General features: G+C 43.8%; 1 protein-coding gene across 2 annotated transcripts in view; it reads right to left on the minus strand.

Annotated features, from left to right (window-relative positions):
- Positions 1 to 19437, minus strand: part of LOC112228468 (zinc finger and BTB domain-containing protein 16-A) — a 169196-nt gene that overhangs the window by 19283 nt on the left and 130476 nt on the right. The gene's annotated exons all lie outside the window — the stretch shown is intronic.

Genomic DNA, 19437 nt, shown 5'->3' on the forward strand with positions numbered 1-19437 from the left:
CAGCACCAAGTTGAGAGCAATGACAAACGATGTGAGCAGTATAACAGGCAGGCTAAGGACTGTTTTAGCATACAGGGAACCGTCAACACAATGGGATGTGCAATGGCCTTGTATCTCATGCTTGGTAGAGGACACTTTAATATGGCTAAGGACTTCATAAAGGCCACTGAGGATAGGTTTTCTAAATACATTTTTTTAAGCACATGAAAAGGTATAAAGATGTGCTTTATATTTCAATTGAGTCTCGAGCCCAACAAGTAGTGTTCATTTTTCTCCATCAGAGATCCAGTCACACACAGGAATACAGCACGCAAACGCACGCACACACACACTTTCAATTACCAGACTGGGGAAAACTCTGGGGAAAGAGGGAGTGTTTAGAGCTCAGCTTCTATTTCATCAGTCAATAACGCATCTTTGGGGCAAAGCTGCCACTAATTTAAAAATCTATGAGGAGCAGCGGACTCATGTTCATAAACGCACGAGAGGGAGGCCCAGAGACAGCCCTCCCCCTGGATCAATCACTGTCTCCCATCCACACCCAGGAGAGAATGAAAGGGAGAGGGGGAAAAGGGAGGGAGAGCGAGAGAGCGAGAGAGAGCGAGATGAGGAAAAGGTAGTCAGAGGAAAATTCAAGGAACCATGTGGGCAGTGAAGAGAGCGATGGGGTAGAGGGAGAGAAAGGTAAAAAACAACAACAACAAGATGAGACAAAACGGGGCCTGTCCTTAAATCTTCTGACAGTGAGGCTGTAACGGTGCTTCTGTGCAAATAAATACTGACAAGACTCCCTTCTGGCTTTCTCTAGACCTCTTTCTCTAGACCTCTTTCTCTAGATCTCTTTCTCTAGATCTCTTTCTCTACACCTCTTTCTCTAGACCTCTTTCTCTAGACCTCTTTCTCTAGACCTCTTTCTCTAGACCTTTCTCTAGACCCTCTAGATTTTTTTCTCCCCCACAACATCTTCTTCTCCCTCTTCTTTTATCAATGAAAAGGGGGCCATTGATTTGGGCCGATTTTCACTGGAATCCCTCCAGGACTTGAGGCACTTAAGGTGGCTTGACTGACAGGCCTTCCTCTCTCCTTTCTCGCTCTAATGTAACAACACAGGGTGCTCTGGAGACAGCACAGTGGTCAGAGCCTGCCCACTACCTTAGGGCTATCACACAAACAATTAATGTCCAGTTGAGAAATGAAAATGGTTTGAATGGTTTTGGAGGCAAACAGAAACAGGGCAATTGAGGGAATGAGAGAGGTGGGAGGTAGTGAGAGAGTGACAAAATTTGAGAAAGAGAGAGGGAGGGAGAAAGGGGGAGAGGAAAACTGCAGGAATGTAAGATCATGGCGAGCCTTTGACCTGGGTCTGGAATGAGGTGAGGTCTGGACATGGTAGAAGGAACTAATTTAACCCCACCAGATCTGGGTTTAACTACTATTCAAAATAATTTGAAATACTTTAGCTGTGCTCGATTGAGCTTGCCTGTTGCAATGGGACCAATAAAAAGTCCCAAAAGTACAACCACCCAACCTAGCAGCTTTAAACAAACACTCAAAGTATTTGACATTTTTGGAATACTACTTGAACCCAGGTCTGAACCCACTTCTCCCATTTCAATGTACAACTACTAGTAATTGCATTCCCCCCACACAATAATAACACTAATATGGCCGTAAAACCCAGACCTGTTTAATGCTGTTAAGTGAATGGCACACAGGAGGGCTGTGTAGGAGAGAGTGTATGTGCATACATGACCGTGTGCAGCATGTATGAGTGTGTGTAAGTGTGCGTGCATTAATCCTAATGGCACTGCTCTTGCAGACAGATTGCCCTTTAACCTCTGATATACCTTCACACGCACGCACACGCGCACACACACACACACACACACACACACACACACACACACACACGTGTGATACAGTAACATGTATTCAGTTCTTTGCCTGCACCCTCAAGCACCACAATAGTATACATCCTGCAATATATACATTCACACAAATGGATATAATAGTTCAGCTGTCTTTCTGAGAAGAACCGTGTTTACCATGCTGTTGTGCAAACAAGATGTCAGCTGCAATCTTGGGGTGAGAGAAAATATAAGGGTTGTTGGCTCTTTGTTTAGAGCAAAAGAGAAGAGTACAATTAATCAATATGAACTACAGTATATGCTGCACTAGTCAAAGTAATAAAAAAGCTCTTTCCTTTTCAAAACATAAAAGCTTTCAGAGTCTGTATGTCATGTTTTGAGCGCTTTGCAATTCAATACAGTATTTGAACCCATGACAATTAAATAATACCAGATACTCTTTTCTGATTTGAAGGAGGAAGAAGGACATAGGAGGACACAGAGACATTACATAGAGAGATAGAGAGAGAAAGCGAAAGAGGGAGAGAGTGAGAGAAAGGGGTACACACAGAGCTGAACAGACAGTGTCTTTCTCCTGGGCCTCCTGTGTGTTGGGAAATTGCTGTAGCGCTGATTAGCGTTAACTGGAATTAAGTGCTCTAAAGTGATGCGGCCGGTCCAGTCTTAGGGGGGGCGGCAAGGTGAAGGGCTGACAGATGAAGGGAGGTGCAGTGATAAAAAAGGAAGGTGGAAGCAGAGGAAAAAAGTAGCTGACCTGGGTGGTCTATTACAGTGTAAAATTGAGTAGGCCCAAAGTGACACCTGAAAAGAGGTGGTGGTGGAGAAGGAAGAGAGGAACGGGGGGGCACAGTACATCGGGGAGGGGGCTCTGCTCTCGTCTGGATGCTGGGCGGGCGGCGGTGGTTACTTAATGGCCCTGGAGTGGCGGCAGCAGTTATTTAAGCGAAGCCGGACGGGGCCCTTAATGGATAGGCAAACTCCCAGAGAGCCGGTGACACGTCTGTGAGAGGTACAAACAGAGGAGAGAAAAGCTACAGGTGTGCATGCTGGTAGTGGTGGTGGGGCATGGGGCTAGACGTTCTCTGTCTACCATGGCCTTTCTTCTGTTTGAGGAGAGGAAGTGAAGTAGAAATTGCCCTTATGTTTAATCCCCATGCATTCTATGAACTCTACCAACACCACCTTCAGAGATAACATTTTTCTTATTTGTTGCTTTGCAATAAAATGACAGTATTGCTATTAGCAATTTTACTACGGTGTTGTCTAGCTGGCTGTTAGAACATGACAACGCATGAGTCATACAGTAGGTGTGAGCGAGGACTGAAGTCAATTAGCTTCTTTCTCCTCATTCAGCTCCGCAAGGATGATGGCAGCAGCTCTCTCTCCCACTGCTCTGTCTTCCAACTCAACCGTCTGTCTGCTAGCTGGGTTCTCTTCAGCGGTTGCTTTTCAAACGAGCCACTGTATCATTCACAGTTAAATTATGGGAATCGTATGTGAATAGATTTTTCAGTACAGCCACAAAGCCCTGCTGGGGGGTTATTTTGTGTGGATGAAAATATACAGGGTTTGTGTAGGGACTGAACAATGTATGATGATGTGTGTGTATATATAACAGTGACTAACTGTGTGTATGAGTGGATGACTGGGTGTGTGTGTGTGTGCGCGCGTGTGTCTGGGGAGAGAGGGAGAGAGAAAGGGATAGAGATAGCAAGAGCATGAGAGCACACACACAAGGTTGCATTTATGTCAACCTTTCTGTTTCATTTAACCTAAACAAAGAGGGAGATATGAGCCTAATATGATGAGGGTCTTTCGCTGACGCGTTTCACTGCATATTAAATGAGGCTGCACAAACCTGGGTACACACTTATCTAGTCAAAAACCATCAGTGTGACCATTATATTACACCAAGTTTGAATAATCACAATAACACCACAGCTGCCATCACCATTACCACTTCTAATGGCCTGGTGCTATGGGGATTGTCAGACGTCATTTCATCACTCAGGTTGCTTCCCCTGGTGCCTAGTGCGTGAGGACGTACTAAAATGTAACCAGCCGAGTGTATGTATGACGTGCTGTGGACTTAAGGTCCTCTGCTGATTGTCAAGCGTCCCTGCCTTCAGATGAAATCAATAAAAAAATAATAAGCTGAACTCACAGAAAGTCTTGGCTTCGACCGTCTGCTTTCACCACTTTCCTTTGTGTGAATGGACATGAGCACTAGGCATTTCTAGCCTATGTCTCTACAATGGTGAGGCAGTCCTCGTGTTTCCTGTTGGTGCCACACCTAAATGGATGAGAACTGCTGTCCTGTCCATGGGTGTGTTGGGGTACTAAACACCAAAGGGCTAATGAAGCAGAGAGCTCTAGGAACCTGAATATAGGCATTAAATCACCATTAGATCGGGGTTAATTAAGGATCCACATCCCTGTCTTTTACGCCCTGGTCTCACTCATCAACATGTTCCAGCATTTAGATGGCTTCTGCATGGAGAACAACAAAATGTCTGCCTCTTGACTAACACTTTGCTTTTGGTTAAACAATATGGGTATAAAAATTAAGACGCACAACAACAGCAATGGGTGTGGCTGGTAAAACATGTGTCACATTAATCATTCCCTTTGATGAATGAGGAATTAATGGGTAAATAAGTACACGAAGTGGGTAGTGTGGTATGGGCAGGCTGGACAAGAAGAGTGTGTTTTGTGAGAGAGGTTGGGTCTGACAGCATGGGGGAGAGTGAGAGGTCAGAGGGGGAAGCTGTGGCGGGAAAGGTGGGGGTGGGGTAGCGCGAGGGGGCAAGGGTGTGTGCACACAGAGAGGAGGCGTAAAGGGGGCTCTTGACAGCCCGCACTGGGCAGGGGGGACAATGGGTGCCGGCAGGGACTTGCTGAGGGGGACAATGCTGCCAGAGGACTGCCAAGACCCAGACCCCAGCAGACCCTGGGCTGCAGTGTGGAGGGAAAGTATTCATACCCATTGACTTATTCTACATTGTGTTAAAGCCTGAATTCTAAATTGATTTCTGGTAGGTTGGTAGGTTCTCCCATCTCAGTTAAGGAACTCTGTAGTTCTGTAAAAGTGGTCAATGGGTTCTTGGTCATCTTCCTGACCAAGGTCTTCTTGCCCGGTTGCTCAGTTTGGTTGGACGGCCATCTCTAGGCAGTCTGGGTAGTTCTATATTTGTTCCATTTCCCAATTATAGAAACCAGTGTGCTCTTAGAAACGTTCAACATTCTAGAAATTGTTTTATACCCTTCCTCAACTATATGCTGCACAATCTCGGAGATCTACAGACAGTTCCTTGGACTTAATGGTATGGTTTCTGCTCTGACATGCACTGGGAACTGTGGGACCTTACATAGACAGGTGTGTTTCTTCCTAAATCATGTGGCGACAGGTAGGGCTGTGGCGGTCACAAAATTTTGTCAGCCAGTGATTGTCAAGCAAATAACTGTCGGTCTCACGGTAATTGACCGTTAATTAACAAACACATTTAGCATCTCCTGGCTTCCAAAAAAGTCTAGTAAATCCATGTAATATAGCCTACACCTACACAATAAATCCATTATTTATTAAAGACATGTCTAAAGAAGTATGATATGTAGAAAATGTAGTCTATTTCAGAAGAAAATAATAGCATCCTCTGAGTTGTCCTTATGTTAGGTCCTGATGTGGCTATGGCATATGGCTGTGGGCTACACTAGTTCATTTAGCAGACAAGATTAGCTTAGAATTCCGTGGCATTATTTTATATTATTTTATAGTGTGAACAGGGAGTGTGAACATGCGGCTATTCTGTGTTGAGCGGTTAACTCAGAAATAGGTATTCCTATATGCTTAATTTAGAGTTTTTAATGTAACTTTAGTTCTACAAACGTTGGGCTATATGTTCAGATTTTTAATACATTGTAAGGCTGCATTATGAGATTCTAATTCTGATTTGTAAAAAGTTGCTTGAAAGGCTCTGCTTTGAGCTCTGCTTTGTTTTTTGTGCAGGCTGTACAACTCCAATATTTTCTAATTCACAATTTCACTAGCACTTGATAATGCCTCGAATCCCCTTTGTGGCCGTAATGCACCCAAAAAATCCATGCCTTTTGCGGCCCGAAGTGCTGCGTTGTGCCCTTCTCCCTGAGTGTGCTGCACAATCGGAAGCATTGCTCATTCACACTCTCCGTAACGTGATCAGGTTCTCACAGGCTACAAGTGAAGACAGACACATCGGGGACGCAACTGCGCGTGTCCTTATCCAATTCTAAGGTGCATATTGTAGATATTGGAAGAACTGTACACATTTCCTTTTCGTCAGCCAACAAGATGAGTAAGCTTAGCACACAGCAAAAGCACTAGCCTATGTCAATCTACTATCCCCCACAGTACAAAAGTCAACCTATTCTATTCTGTGTGAGAAATAAATAGTCTGGGACAGTTGTGAGATGCGATAGACCACAAATGAATACAACCACTAGCATCAAAACATATTTTTTATGCAATGTGGCTGACGTAACAGATCAGAAAGTTTAGCTTAACATGTTGCTCAAGTATAAGGCTATTTCTTCACATTATAAGCGCAGCAATGTGCACATGGTAGTAGGCTATAATCGCGAATGTTACATTAGCGGAAAAACCCATAATCAAAAGTGACCGCAAATGCAATTACGCATGAAATGTTTTTATTATAAAGGTGCATTTTTATGGTGAAAATTATCTTCCCCAAACTCACACACTGCTTATATATACCAGTTCGGCTTTTCACCCCTTGTAAAGCGGATTAATGTGCTTAATTTTAAGAAGTTATTTGGCCACTTTAGTTGTAATACAAACCTTCTTAAAAACATTTAGGCCTATGGGCTACATGAGGTGTACTATGATTAGAAAAAGTCGCAGAAAAAGGCATTGTTTCTTATGCTGGGCATCATTCACAAGTGATGTACATGTACTTCCGGCGCCGACAGAGATGGCCGCCTCGCTTCGAGTTCCTAGGAATCTATGCAGTGTTATTTCTTACATTGGTACCCCAGGTAATCTTAGGTTTCATTACATACAGTCGGGAAGAACTACTGAATATAAGAGCAACATCAACTCACCATCAGTACGACCAGGAATATGACTTTCCCGAAGCGGATCCTGTGTTCTGCCTTTCACCCAGGACAACGGAATGGATCCCAGCCTGCGACCCAAAACAAAGACGTCGTAAAAGAGGGAAACGTAGCGGTCTTCTGGTTAGGCTCCCGAGACGGGCACATCGCGCACCACTCCCTAGCATACTACTCGCCAATGTCCAGTCTCTTGACAACAAGGTTGATGAAATCCGAGCAAGGGTAGCACTCCAGAGGGACATCAGAGACTGTAACATTCTTTGCTTAACGGAAACATGGCTCACTCGAGAGACGCTAACGGATTCGGTGCAGCCAGCTGGTTTCTTCACGCATCGCGCCAACAGAAACGAACATCTTTCTGGTAAGAAGAGGGGCGGGGGCGTATGCCTTATGATTAACGAGACGTGGTGTGACCACAACAACATACAGGAACTCAAGTCCTTCTGTTCACCTGACTTAGAATTCCTCACAATCAAATGTCGTCCACATTATCTACCAAGGGAATTCTCTTCAATTATAATCACAGCCATATATATTCCCCCCCAAGCAGACACATCGATGGCCTAAAACAAACTTTATTTGACTCTTTGCAAACTGGAAACCACATATCCTGAGGCTGCATTCATTGTAGCTGGGGATTTTAACAAGGCTAATCTGAAAACAAGACTCCCTAAATTGTATCAGCATATCGATTGCGCAACCAGGGCTGGTAAAACCTTGGATCATTGCTATTCTAACTTCCGCGACGCATATAAGGCCCTCGCCCACCCTCCTTTCGGAAAAGCTGACCACGACTCCATTTTGTTGCTTCCTGCCTACAGACAGAAACTAAAACAAGAAGCTCCCGCGCTCAGGTCTGTTCAACGCTGGTCCGACCAATCTGATTCCACGCTTCAAGACTGCTTTGATCACGTGGATTGGGATATGTTCCGCATTGCGTCCAACAACATTGACGAATACGCTGATTCGGTGAGCGAGTTCATTAGAAAGTGCATCGGCGATGTTATACCCACAGCGACGATTAAAACATTCCCAAACCAGAAACCGTGGATTGATGGCAGCATTAGCGTGAAACAAAGCGCAAACCACTGTTTTTAACCAGGGAAAGGTGACCGGAAACATGACCGAATACAAACAGTGTAGCTATTCCCTCCGCAAGGCAATCAAACAAGGTAAGCGTCAGTATAGAGACAAAGTAGAGTCGCAATTCAACGGCTCAGACACAAAAGGTATGTGGCAGGGTCTACAGTCAATCACGGATTACAAAAAGAAAACCAGCCCCGTCACGGACCAGGATGTCCTGCTCCCAGGCAGACTAAATAACTTTTTTGCCCGCTTTGAGGACAATACAGTGCCACTGACACGGCCCGGAACCAAAACCTGCGGACTCTCCTTCACTGCAGCCGACGTGAGGAAAACATTTAAACGTGTTAACCCTCGCAAGGCTGCAGGCCCAGAAGGCATCCCCAGCCGCGTCCTCAGAGCATGCGCAGACCAGCTGGCTGGTGTGTTTACGGACATATTCAATCAACCCTTATCCCAGTCTGCTGTTCCCACATGCTTCAAGAGGGCCACCATTGTCCCTGTTCCCAAGAAAGCTAAGGTAACTGAGCTAAATGTCTACCGCCCTGTAACACTCACTTCCGTCATCATGAAGTGCTTTGAGAGACTAGTCAAGGACCATATCACCTCCACCCTACCTGACACCCTAGACCCACTCCAATTGGCTTACCGCCCAAATAGGTCCACAGACGATGCAATCTCAACCACACTGCACACTGCCCTAACCCATCTGGACAAGAGGAATACCTATGTGAGAATGCTGTTCATCGACTACAGCTCGGCATTTAACACCATAGTGCCCTCCAAACTCGTCATCAAGCTCGAGACCCTGGGTCTCGACCCCACCCTGTGTAACTGGGTACTGGACTTCCTGACGGGCCGCCCCCAGGTGGTGAGGGTAGGTAGCAACATCTCCACCCCGCTGATCCTCAACACTGGGGCCCCACAAGGGTGCATTCTGAGCACTCTCCTGTACTCCCTGTTCACCCATGACTGCGTGGCCATGCACGCCTCCAACTCAATCATCAAGTTTGCGGAAGACACTACAGTGGTAGGCTTGATTACCAACAACGACGAGACGGCCTACAGGGAGGAGGTGAGGGCCCTCAGAGTGTGGTGTCAGGAAAATAACCTCACACTCAACATCAACAAAACAAAGGAGAGGATTGTGGACTTCAGGAAACAGCAGAGGGAACACCCCCCTATCCACATCGATGGGACAGTAGTGGAGAGTGTAGTATATCACATATCAAATATATCACTAGCGACTTTAAACAATGCTACTTAATATAATGTTTACATACCCTACATTACTCATCTCATATGTATATGTATATACTGTACTCTATATCATCTACTGCATCTTTATGTAATACATGTATTACAAGCCACTTTAAACTCTGCCACTTTGTTTACATACCCTACATTACTCATCTCATATGTATATACTTTACTCGATACCATCTACTGCATCTTGCCTATGCTGTTCTGTACCATCACTCATTCATATATCTTTATGTACATATTCTTTATCCCTTTACACTTGTGTGTGTATATAAGGTAGTAGTTTTGGAATTGTTAGGTAAGATTACTCATTGGTTATTACTGCATTGTCGGAACTAGAAGCACAAGCATTTCGCTACACTCGCATTAACATCTGCTAACCATGTGTATGTGACAAATACATTTGATTTGATTTGAATATATAATTCACAAGTGATAGGCTAATATTGTCACCCATCAGAATTTTCTTGATTTAATCTTGTCTTTACATATACATGTGTGACATTTGATTTGATGTAGAATCATTATCATGCACCTGTATTGAAACGGGGCAGTGGGAAAAAATACATGTACACTTAAATAACGAATGGAGGACGCTTTTCCTGTGGTTTATATTCATGCCAGCCAAGTAGGTAGGCTATACTCCTGTTGTAAATATAAGCAATGTGCTTAATATTAGGAAAGTTAAGAAATAAATATAGTAGGCCTAGCCTATAGAAATGTCTCGTGACCGCCGGTGTGGCGGTAATACAGTCCCTGCAACAGCCCTTGCCACAGGTGGTCTCCAATAAAGTTGTGGAAACATCTCAAGGATGATCAAAGGAAATAGGATGCACCGGAGCGTAATAGCAAGGGGGTGTGAATACTTAGGTAAATTAAATATTTCTGTATTTAATTTTCAATACATTTGCAAACATCTCTAAAAACATGTTTTCACTTTGTCATTAAAGCATATTGTGTGTAGATGGGTGAGAAAAAATGACCAATTGAACCCATTTTGAATTCAAGCTGTAACACAACAAAATGTAGAATAAGTCAAGGGGTAAGAATACTTTCTGAATGCAATGTAGATACCAATATATTTCCCCTCCTATTCAACACATTGAAGAGTTTCAATGAGTAGAATCTCCACAGCAGTTTAACAAAGATACCCATTTTCTCTACTACACCCCGTGAGGGGAAGTACAGCATCGGAAGCCTCCATGACCTTTTCATTTCCACGGTAACCTGACGCATGGTGAAAACCAACCATTGAGGGTCTTATGTCTGAGACAAGCAAAGCTGAAGGAGAGGGCATGATAAAAGTCACCTCCGTCCCTCTTGTCTATAGGGCTCTGGTCAAACGTAGTACACCATGTAGGAAAGTGTTTCATCTGGGATGTACCCTCCATCTCACCTCAGTCACCTACACAGATCATCGTCATATTTGGACTGTGGGGCTGTGCGGACTCAGTAGGTGAGGTGGGTCGAGAGGAACCAGTGACCAGAGGGATGCTGTGAAGTAAACTGTGTCTACTGTCTAGCTCCCAGCAGTCTCTCTGTCTGAGGCCAAACAAGGTGGTATGGCGGCACTGGAAACATGCAGCAACACAACATGTCATAGAGAGGTTGGTGACACACAGAGATTCTGAACAATGGAGGAACATGGTGAGCTAATTGATGCAAATTGCTAATAACTATTTTAATACTAGCGCACACACACATATGGAGGAAAAGGGCAGAGCGATCTAATCCCTGAGAGTGGCCTGGCATATCAGTGGCACCAGGCCTGGACGACAGGTCTGGACCGGAATACAGAGAAGATAGAGGGAGAGAGAGAGAGAGGAGAATATATAGAGAGGAAGGGAGAAACAGAAACAGAGAGAGAGAGAGAGACACAGAGAAAGAGAAAGAGAAAGAAAAAGAGCTGCACAGGCTAATTCATTCAAAACGCCTCACTGGCTTTGACAAGAAACGCAAAGAAAAGAGCCTCAGTGAATTGTTTATTGATCGAACGGGAGAGAGGGTGAGGATGAGAGAGGGAGAGAGAGAGAGATAATTAGATCTACATGCAATGAATAAATATCCATTGCCGGAATATAATGATCTGTGAAAAACAGACATCCAATCAAATGATAGGCTTGCTGTATTTACAATAATGCGATATGGTTTCTCTAAAACGCAATCAAACACGATGTTGATCAAATAATACATGAGACCTTAAAGCAGGGGTCCCCAACTACATATGCCCCAAATTGGAGGTGTCATTATACCCATAAAACCTAGTGGTCAAACAGTTCCAATTGTTTTTCCACCATTCATTTTTCCCATAGGGATTTTTAGAAACACTTAAAATAAGGTCTATTTCATGTAGATTCGGCTCTATTTACTCTCAGATTCGAAAAAGCTAATTAGCATCAAAGTACACATCATGCAAGACTATAAATCACTGCAAGTTCCTGCACATCATCTCTAGCTGACACCTATGCTAACAGGTATTGTATAAATTTAAAACTTGCACAGGAGAGTTCACAGAATTGTCAATTAAAGGAATTTTGCCAATTTATTAATGACTAAATGTAGCTAACATTAGATAGTTAATTCCGAGATTCTTACCTTTGCCTCGATTCGGAAGTCTCGTCCAGATCATCATGGCATTTGTAGTTCTTTATGATAGCTACATTAGCAGATAATTAGCGGTGGGTGGGGGGTAAATATAGGTGAATATATTGATAAGAGTAACTTTGTCCTAGCAAGATGTATATGGTTATCATCACACCACGGTAAACCTACATGAAACACAGCCTTTATGTGTTTCTAAAATCCCCTATGGGAAAATTGAATGGTGGAAAAACTATTGGAACCATTTCCTTCTTTGACCGCTAGGTTTTATGGGTATTATGACTCATACGGTGGTACTCTATTCAGTCGCGTGTCGAATACAGTACCACAGTTTTCTTGAGGGGATGGTCCGGGGGCCGGAACAAAATTGAACAAACAATAATTTCAAACCGTGATTACATTGGGATACAATCACATATGCCTCTATTTATGCGTGGGAATACTTTGGAACATATTTCCTAAATTAAAATAAAGCCCCACTGCCCCCCCCCCAAAAAATGTATCCCTGCCTTAAAAGCAGTGGTGGAAAAAGTACTAAAATGTCATACTTGAGTAAAAGTAAAGAATTTCAAATTCTTTATATTATGCAAACCAGACGGCACAATTTGTATATATTTATGGATAGCCAGAGGCACACCAACACTCAGACATTAATTTCCAAATGAAGCACTTGTGTTCCTGTCAAAATGTAATGAGTACTTTTGGGTAGCAGGGAAAATGTACATTATTTTGAAAAAGTACATTATTTGGAACTGTGAAGTGTGAATGAAGTGAAGTAAAAGTAAATGTTGTCAAAAATATAAATAGTAAAGTACAGATACCACAAAAAATGACTTAAGTAGAATTTTAAAGCATTTTTTCTTAAGTACTTTACACCACTGCTTAAAAGGAACCGGGCAGAGAATAGAACCTTCATTCCCTCCAGCTCAAAAAGACTAGACAGTGTAACCAACACACCCAGAGAAACTACCATGTCTGCATACAAAGCACAATTGTCAATGTGCTGTGTGGTGCCATCCATGCCAATAACAGTGAGTGATAATTCACACGTCGGTGTGTCATGAAGCAGGCAACGTGAGATGAACCGTTCACCAGTTAGATTAATGTCACCAGATGCCAGACTAGATGCCAAATTAATTACCCAGAAATAATGTCAGGGAACCATATGGTACCTCAACTGTCCATTTAGTTGACAGGGGAAACATCTATATCCCGGGAAGGTTCATCACTCGTATGGTCTTCCTTGTGAGATACACTAGATAAGGTTTTGATATGTTTAAGGTACAGGTGTATCATATATTAATCATTCAAGAACTTTCCCCAATATTCAGTCTTTGACTGCTTTTGTCTGTTGTTGACAGACAGGGTTTGGTCTGGCATCTATTTATATTACATAATGGTCTGTTCTGGGCCATACCACCTTCCCTATATGCAGGGGGTGTCAACTGTCAAGTTTAGATTGCGGGCCTCTTGATGCATCTGCCCTGTGCTGACTGACAGAGCTCTTAAAGACCATAAATGCTGACGGATAGAGCTCTTAAAGATCATAAACGGCATATGTTGAGAATTTTCGACATCAGCAGGCCATGTATCAGAGAAAGAGTTAGGTTGTGGGGGACATGCGCCTTTAAGAGAATATAATTTACAGTGCACAGACGGCCCTTGCCTTGGTCCTGCGGATCGTTTACAAAGCAGATGACCGTGCCCCCCCCTCCCAATCCCACAAATCCGATTTAAATCAGACAACTTGCGCAGTGTGGCTTGAAGTAAGAAAAAGGATAATTAGTAAACAGAGAGCTACTCGGCGGCTTCATTGGCATTCGCGCCGGGTTACTGTGTCGCATTTAAAATGCAGTCTGATGAAGTCTACAAAATCAAACCATTTGTTACTCCTATTGAGGAGGCTTCGGGCCACTGGCAATTAAATTGGAATTAGTGCGGGGGAATGAGATACGGCAGATTCATACCAAGGAGGGGAAAACTGTCTGGAAGATGTCTGGAACGCATTCAAGTTTACAGTGGCCAAGGCTCAGATTGTAAATCATTTGGTTTATTTTTTCTATTTCCGCCGTGGCCGCCTCTGTCACCATACCCCACGTCATCACTCTTCTTGTTTGCTTTGTTGTCCTTCTGTTTAGGTTCTGAGAGAAATTCACCCATGTCTATCATAGTCTTGTTTTCTATATACAAATAAACAAGCCCATGATGTATTATTCCTAAGAAATAGACATGTAGAGTACTAAATCCTCATGTAGGGTTGACAGCAATACAGACATTACGTCACACAGGGACGGAACTAGATCAACAGGCTGCCACTCATATGTAGGTTGACCAGTTTATCATACTCACTGATATTCATATAAGTGTAACGTGTGTCTATGTACTTCCATAGGAATGGGAGCGCATGTGTTTGTGTGTTTTTCCTTTGCATGTGACCAAACAGCTTGTGTTTACTGTGCATTTGTGTCCATCTGTGTGTGCATCTGTGCGTCCGTTTTGAATGGAAAAGAGGAAGTGAGAGAGAGATGCCATTTGCTTTGCCACAGCTGATTGGGCACAGTGGAGAAGGGATGGGGCTAACTACGGGAGAGATAGAGCCCGCTGGCCAGCGAGGGAGTCCGGGGAGGGACAATCATTTGTGCCAGGTGTGATATCCCTCCTAAATATCTCAGACTAATGTTCCTATTGACCCAGTAAGGCCAGCAGGTTAGTCTCTTTTTATTGGTATGTAGCTGTTATGAAAGTTGTATTGTCAATTTGTTTTGTATTTAAAAGCCACTTTAAACGTGTACATGACACTGTCACAACATTTCCCCATGGGGACAATAAAGTCAGTAAAGGAGAGAGGGACGGGGATGGACGGGGGTGAGAGAGATGTGAGATAAATGGAGTACAAATGAGAGGGAACAGCTCATGCAGTACAGCTGTCTTCCACAGAGCTCGCCTGGCTGGCCATGGCAACTGGGCCAATGGTTGCCAAGGGTGTCGATGCTCACAGTCTCCTCATTGGCCACAAGCAATGGGCATTTACAATATAGGGCGTTGTTCAGATGGGCGGCCAGTAGGGGTCCCTGTGACTGATTGGTCAAAACTTGTGGTTGTAAAAACTTTTATATATAAAAAAATGTTGAACCTTTATTTAACTAGGCAAATCTGTTAAGAACAAATTCTTATTTACAATGATGGCCTACCAGGGAACAGTGGGAACTGCCTTGTTCAGGGGAAGAATGCCATATTTTTACCTTGTCAGCTTGGGGATTCAACCCAGCAACCTTTCGGTTAGTGGCCCAACGCTCTAACCACTAGGCTACCTGCCGCCCCAAAAGTGTCTGGTCTATCATTAAGGGGGACAGCTAATAATGTAATCAATGTATAAATTCATTTTGTGGCAAAAAAATGTATATTTTTTGGGGGACAATTGCACTTATATTTTAAGTAACTATACTACTTTGTAGTAGTTTATATAATTTAGGTTACATACATTAATGTCATATAGCATTGTCAAATGTAATTCAGAACTATGAGGAGATTATGCATTCAGTTAAACAATCCTTTGTATTTCTAGTCATGTTGTTTGGTATTGGGAACATCCTACAGTATTACTCTTCATTCACATAATCCCACTCCACTGTCCAAATAGTGTGTTTGACAACATTATCATTTGTGTGTTTGTGTTTTCCCATCAGGATCAAATGCAAAAGCGCTATTCAATTAAATCCATTACTGTGAAAAACATTGGAAAGATTCAAATAAATGACACTGTTCACTTGGATGACAAACTGCCACAGTGAAAATAGATTTGCACAGACAAGTCATTTGTAGGTCCTGTGTTTAAACTCAATTGTCTGTCCCATATTTGTATGCGGCTTTCTTATTTCTGAAATTGTTTGCAAACTGATATGTGACACGTATTTATGCCAAATAATAATCTTATTTTTTTCATAGCTAAACAGGTGGGGCTGAAAACAGGTGGGGCTGAAAACAGGTGGGTCGCCACAGTTCTACTACTACTCCAACTATCCTCCACTTTCAGCACCTGTAGTGAATTTGTACATAGGCCAGTAGCTTCACAACCAATCAGTGGTTCACCCTTCTCCACTACCCCATCACCGCACAGTGAGAGATTTAGCTGTAATCCATACAAATGATGGGTTGGGGGACTAAAATCCCCCTCCCCCTCTGTTGGTCTCTGTTGGGCATTACTGTGGCTGGCTGTAGTCATTAACACGCTTAAAGTGCAGAAAAAAACATTCCTATTGCTTCTTTTCCCTATTCCATTGCCTTTTTCCCTTGGTCTGACTGGTTGATAATCTGGCTGGGAGCGGAACAGAGCAACCCCCCTCTCTGCATTGGAATTCACTCTGCATCTTGCCATGATTTATTCCCAGTGGCCATCTGGACAGTGGACAGATAATGTGTCCAGGGCTCTGAATGAGTCATAGGTCATAGGCTCTTAGGCTTGACCTCTTACATCCCTGATCTTTACACTTTTGGTCTTTTGCTGTGGCCAAATGACCGGAGCTAGGCCCCCCCTTACTTTATCCCTCCCGCCCCTCTCTCTCTCTGTGCCGACATGGTCTTTCCCAGTGGACAAAAGGCTTTCAGCGCCTTTCTACTGTCACACCCCCCAGTCCTCCCCCTTCAACCTCTAGTCCCATCTGACAGGAACGGAGTTTGTTTTGTTTTCTGAGACGCGGGGGAAACTAACGAAAAGAGGACTAAAGCTGCACGGCTACAAAAACAGGGGTTTTGGATGGGAGGGGTTAGGGTGGTGTTGACTTGGTGGGGGGGGTTAGGGTGGTGTTGAGTTGGTGTGGGAGGGAGGGAGATTGCTGCAAATTAAAAAAACGTAAAGTTAATCAAATCTGAATGCAATGGCAGAAGCATGGCCAAATGACTTCTAAATATAAAGGTTTTAGGTATAATGGGTCTTGCATGCTTCTCCCCAGCTTAATGTAGGCCTTTGTGGGGCTGTTCGAGGAAATGGGGGGCAGAGCAGAAGTCTGAGGGTGTTACAGTACAAGTATCCCTTTTGTTGGCATTTCAGGTTAAGGTCGATGTACATTTCCAACCTCGCGGCCCAGGAAATGAATACCGTTTCGAGATCAACTGTTGAGCCCAAGTGAAGGCTGCGCCTACATAACGGCAACATTTCTAAATAGAAAAATGAACAGTAATCAACTTGTCTTCCAGAAATTGTGAGCCATTGACATTATAGTGCTACACTGTCCTGTTTTTCCGGTGTAAACAACTGAATAAAATGTGAAATACGAGGATCCATTTTGTTTCATTTGCTAGCTGCCTCAAGATTGCAGTTAAAGCACGCACAGACGCACAGACGCACAGACGCACAGACAGACAGACGCACAGACAGACAGACGCACAGACAGACAGACGCACAGACAGACAGACGCACAGACAGACAGACGCACAGCCAGACAGACGCACAGACAGACAGACAGACAGACAGACAGACAGACAGACAGACAGACAGACAGACAGACAGACAGACAGACAGACAGACAGACAGACAGACAGACAGACAGACAGACGACAGACAGACAGACAGACAGACAGACAGACAGACAGACAGACAGACAGACAGACAGACAGACAGACGCACAGACAGACAGACAGACAGACAGACAGACAGACAGACAGACAGACAGACAGACAGACAGACAGACAGACAGACAGACAGACAGACAGACAGACAGACAGACAGACAGACAGACAGACAGACAGACAGACAGACAGACGCACAGACGCACAGACAGACAGACAGACAGACAGACAGACAGACAGACAGCCAGACAGACGCACAGACAGACAGACAGACAGACGCACAGACAGACAGACGCACAGACAGACAGACAGACAGACAGACAGACAGACAGACAGACAGACAGACAGACAGACAGACAGACAACTGCACTGGTTCGAGCCACTGCCCTGTCTCTCCTAATGGTTGACAGAAGGTTGACCGTCTCAATTAGGTTGGGGGCCATTTTGCTAATGATCTCTGAAACATGTTGATTTGGAGAGTGGTCTGGCCCTGACCTTGAAGCTAAACACCAAACGGCACAACGCTCAAAAAGTATTTTTAGACGAACTGAGTGTCACTCAAGCTGCAGAATCGGGGAAGAGGGCCCTGGGGGAGGGGGGAGTTGGAGGGGGGAGCGCTTTTGAAGAGCTAATACAGCAGTCCACCTCAATCTGTCCAACCTTTTAATTCGATTAGAAAGGAAATTGATTTGGGTTGGCTCTTGGCGGCCACAAGACCAGTTGCTCGCTCTCTCACACACACAAAGCCACACATGTGTGTGTGTGCGAAGCCTATACACATGCACTCACACGTTGAAATGGTTGATGGAAAACAAAATAATTGAAGTGGGTTTGCCAGGATGTTGTGAATGTATTCATTCTTCTCAGAACTACATTTGGGGTTATTGGACAAAGCTGGAGAAGAGGCAGTCGAGGCGGAGCGCAGGCTTTCAAAGATGATGTGTGTACATTATATAGAGATCAATGTGCTTTGAGGGACTCAAAAGAAGCAGCACACACACACACAGTCAGTTTATGATTCACTCATTTAATGTGTGTGTAATCTAATGAATGTATTTCTTTATATTAGAGGAGACACTCATCGCCGTCTATCCCTGGGAGAGAACATCTGTCAGTCTGACAACACGCAGGGAATTCATCTAAAACAGAAGTCACTATCAACCATCTCATCTACAACCATCTATCTCAAATCAGCACAGGCTTACAGCATGAGTGACGACGGTCTGGCAAGAATTCTGTCTCGTAGTGACTGACGAGATCTTTGTATTACTGGGACTAAGAACAAGTCTGACTATACTTGGCCTTCTACTGTAGGTTTTAACGTGTAATCACATAGCCTTGTCGTTGCTATGTGTTAACCACGTAACTGAAGCACAATAACACAGCCTCTGCGAGCTAGGTCGCTTTGACCTTCAGGTTCTGTTGGTTTGTTCTATTACACGCTCACTCCAAAAACACGAATCAGGACACTCAATTTTGGGCAAAACAAATATTGGAGAGGACACTAACAAGATTTAATATGCCTGCCGATGTTGGTATAATGTTAAATATGGCTATGAAAAAGGAATATCAATTTGATTTAATTTCATATCAACTTGATGACTGATTAGAAGTCAGAATCTCAGTTATTGAGAGTTCAGCATCAGATTGTTCTTGAGGAAAGTTTTTCTTTGTCTATTAAAAAAGGACGATAAGTTGTTATTGTTGCATTCAGCTGTGATTTAGAATTCATTAAAGGAGAACCTTCACACCTTGAATGGCAAGTAATGCTAATTATGTTGGAGACAAACCAACAAATGTCCAGAGGCATTAGTCTCACTGTGTGCGTGCGCTAGACGGACATCCATGCCTCCTGCCTATCAAGACAATGTGAACAGGCAAGGATCCCAGCCCGTCTAGTCTACCAACTTATCCATCGTACCCAGAAGTTTCTAAATGGGCTGCCAAA

The sequence above is a fragment of the Oncorhynchus tshawytscha genome, linkage group LG30 (genome assembly GCF_018296145.1).
Source record: "Oncorhynchus tshawytscha isolate Ot180627B linkage group LG30, Otsh_v2.0, whole genome shotgun sequence".
Classification (NCBI taxonomy): Eukaryota; Metazoa; Chordata; class Actinopteri; order Salmoniformes; family Salmonidae; genus Oncorhynchus; species Oncorhynchus tshawytscha.